The sequence below is a fragment of the Octopus bimaculoides genome, chromosome 13, assembly GCF_001194135.2.
Source record: "Octopus bimaculoides isolate UCB-OBI-ISO-001 chromosome 13, ASM119413v2, whole genome shotgun sequence".
Lineage (NCBI taxonomy): Eukaryota > Metazoa > Mollusca > Cephalopoda > Octopoda > Octopodidae > Octopus > Octopus bimaculoides.
Window position 1 is genome coordinate 5,964,228 of NC_068993.1, and position 3,698 is coordinate 5,967,925.

A 3,698-nucleotide genomic window follows, 5' to 3' on the forward strand; every position below is an offset into this window, starting at 1 on the left:
ACACACACACACACACACACACACACACACACACACACACACACACACACTCTGAGGTGCATATGAAGCTAAACAGTACAACTTTAGTTCATTTAAGCGAGATATTTAAATATTTAGACACTAAGTGTGGACAAACTCTGAAGAAGTGATCGAGGTTATGTCTACTATGAGAATTACAAACAAAAGAAATCAAGAAGAATAAGCCAAAAATCAACGCATAAACAAAATCTTGAATATTTACAAGACGTTACTTCGTGTAATTTTAAGAAGTTTCGGCGACCTTTTACTGCGAGGGTCGACCTTGGACTAAAGATTTAACTCCCATAGTGTTATGTAGCATTGGTGACATCATGAGGTGTGATATATAATTGACCAAGCAGTTACTTTATCTGTCACAAGGAATATAATGTCTGTCTTAGAAATGTACTGAAGAATACCATCAGAATTTTCTATAGGAAGAATATAAAATGCCAGGAATCTTACGTTTATGACACAGACATGAATTCGTAGGAAGTCAGTTTCTTAAATAACATGCAGAAAATTTTTGGCGCCTTAGTTACTCTTTGTACCTTTTTGCAGATTAATGATATAATATAATAATACACAAACATACACACACACACACACACACACACACACACACACACACACACACACACACACATGTATATAGTGGAGGCGCGTGGCTTAGTGTGTCAGTATCATTATCGTAAGATTGTGGTTTCGATTCCTGGACGCGTTGTGTTCTTGAGCAAAACACTTCATTTCACGTTGCTCCAGTCCACTCAGCTGGCAAAAATGAGTAACGCTGCGATGGACTGGCGTCCCATCCAGGTGGGGAACACATACGCCATAGAAATCGGGAAACCAGGCCCATGAGCCTGGATAGGCTTTAAAAAGGTGCATTTATTTATTTTAATTTTATATATATATATGTATGTATGCAAACGTATATATATTTATATATATATGTACATATATATAAAATATATATAGATACACGTTTATTTATACATATGCATATATATACCTACATACATACATGCATACATATATGCACCACACACACACACACATCCATAAGCACATGTCTATAAATATATACTCGCACCCCTACAGAGATGCGCGCGCACACACACACACACACACACACACACACACACACACACACACACAAACAAACGAACAAGTATCTGCGAAATTTATCGTTTACAACAGAATTCGCCAATAATGGAACTGGCTATAAAACTACGTTTCTTCACCAATATGCGACACTTGTGATTGTATAGAATCACGCGCTCAACTTTAAGAAAATCTTGCCCGTTTTTATTGTATCAGTAATCGATAAGTTATGGTGATCACATATTAAGAGGTTCTGCTTTATCCGAGTTCTTTACATATTTAAGATTATTGCTTAACCAACTGTACTAATATTTATTAGTGGAATTGTGAATTTATAATAAAAGTGTATTGTATGATAGCTGTAGGTTCTGAAAGAACAGCTGTCCGAAATATTTTAATGTTTGATTGAATATATCTATGTGTGTATGCTTTCACAAATATATATATGTATATATATATATTGTGTGTATGTGTGTGTACACGTATGTTAGTTTATGTCATGTGAAAAAGAGATGAGTGCTCAATATAAATTTTAGAGGATATGTCTTTTTTGTTGATCTGAAACGACTCAAGATTTAAAACTGTGATCTTCAGGCGAAGAGACGATGACGTCTGACGATCGCTGGATCTTGAACCGCGAGTGGCGAGTGGAGGAGCCGGTCTAGTCGGCGACTACTCGGCCATGAAGCAGTTAGTACACATGAAGTAATTATACAAAGCTAAATAAAAGATTATAAGGACAATAAAATACAATTAAAGCTGTGTCATTAATATTTAGTCTGCCATGGTTGGATTAGAACACCCGATGTCTTCGACCAACTTCCTCTTCTGGTTATCCTCATTTGAGCTGTTATATCTACATTAGTCCTCAACCGGGTCATTGGGGGAATCTATTCGAAAAAGTTTTATCGTACAGATATATTCTAAGAAGTGAGAGGCTATTGGTGAATGCTTCATCAATAATCCACCATTTCCTTGTTTGAAATTGTCCAAATGTTTTTCAATAAATGTCTCAACTTTGACATTGAATGGCTCGTCCACTGCACCACTATTGCGAAATTGTGAACTCATGGACGGTTTTTCTTTCTGAGGTGTGGGTTGTCCTAAGGGAGTTCCGCCAGACAAAATGTTTAGCAGTATTTCATCCGTCTTTACATTCTGAGTTCAAATTCTGCCGAGGTCAACTTTGCCTTTCATCCTTTCGAAGTCGATAAAACGAATACCAATTTAACACTGGAGTCGTTGTGATCGACTTCTCTCCTCTCCCGAAATTGTTGGCCTTGTGCTAAAATTGAAATCACTATAAAGGGATGGAGACAATAGCTTGTACTGACAAGGAAAAGTAAGAATTCTTTCTGGCTTTAAGAAGAACATTTATCTGTTTATTACTGTTCTAATGCAAATGTGTGTGTGACCAGAGTTATTTTAGACAATTGGTTACTTAAGTGGAATTTTGGAATTAAAACAAAATTGTTTTGTCAGTTAACAATTTACGGCACACAGATGTAATTTCTAATTAAAGAATACTCAATTAATTTTCTTTCCTTCAAACACTACATCGTTAATTCAGCCATGAAACTAAAGAATCATACAAGCCTTAAAGGCTTATTAAAGAAATTTGTTCACGAATTTCAACCGAATTCAACGATATTCAAAACTAATCAGATGTAAATAGAATTATTAAACGGATTTCCCTTTCTCGAGGCATTGCATATGTTAAGCAATTGCCCTGGAAGCAACTCTCAAAGAGGACTATTGCAAATTGCTACAAAACAGTACTACTGTTAATGAAGAATTAGAGCTTATCTTATTACAAATGAAATTCTTGGTAGAACCCTAAGTGTGATGAGCAGAAAGAAGTATTTTGACAGAGGTTGACCATTGATGACGAAGTTTGAGAGGAAGATGCAACGGAAGTGTCGGAAATATATTAAGGTGTTTCTATTGATGTAAATTCTACATTAAAAGAAAAACAGAAAGAAAATCATTAGAAGGCTTCCAGCAGAGCCTTCAACTAATCCTCTGTTGGGTAAAATTCTAAATATACTTCGTCACAGCATAGAACATCGACCAACAGCATTTCAAAAGCATTATGAATAACAACAATTTATTAATAAACGACTAAATGTAAACAGTATAAAATCGCCAGTGGATTGGTTGAATCGTTTATTTTGAAATTGAATATTTTTAAATTGCTCAAGTATATTAAATTAATAAGTTAAAAATCAATAATTCTCATACTAATATTTTGCGTATAGACGGTGAGGTGGCAGAATCGTTAGAACGCCAAAATGCATAGAAGTGTTTCGCCCATCTTCACGTTCTGAGTTCAAATTCCGCCGAGGTCGACTTTGCCTTTCTTCCTTTCGGGGTCGATAAAATAATTACCAGTTGGTAGGGGTCAATGTAAAGGACTTCCTCATCCCCCAATCCTGCTGGTCTTGTGCCAAAACTTAAAAAAGAATGGATTTTTATGTAAAGTTGTTATAAAAATGGATTAAAACTAATTAGAAATGTTAGACGTTCTGTGAAATACGTGATATGTTCGTTTTTACCATAACATATAAAATAAATAC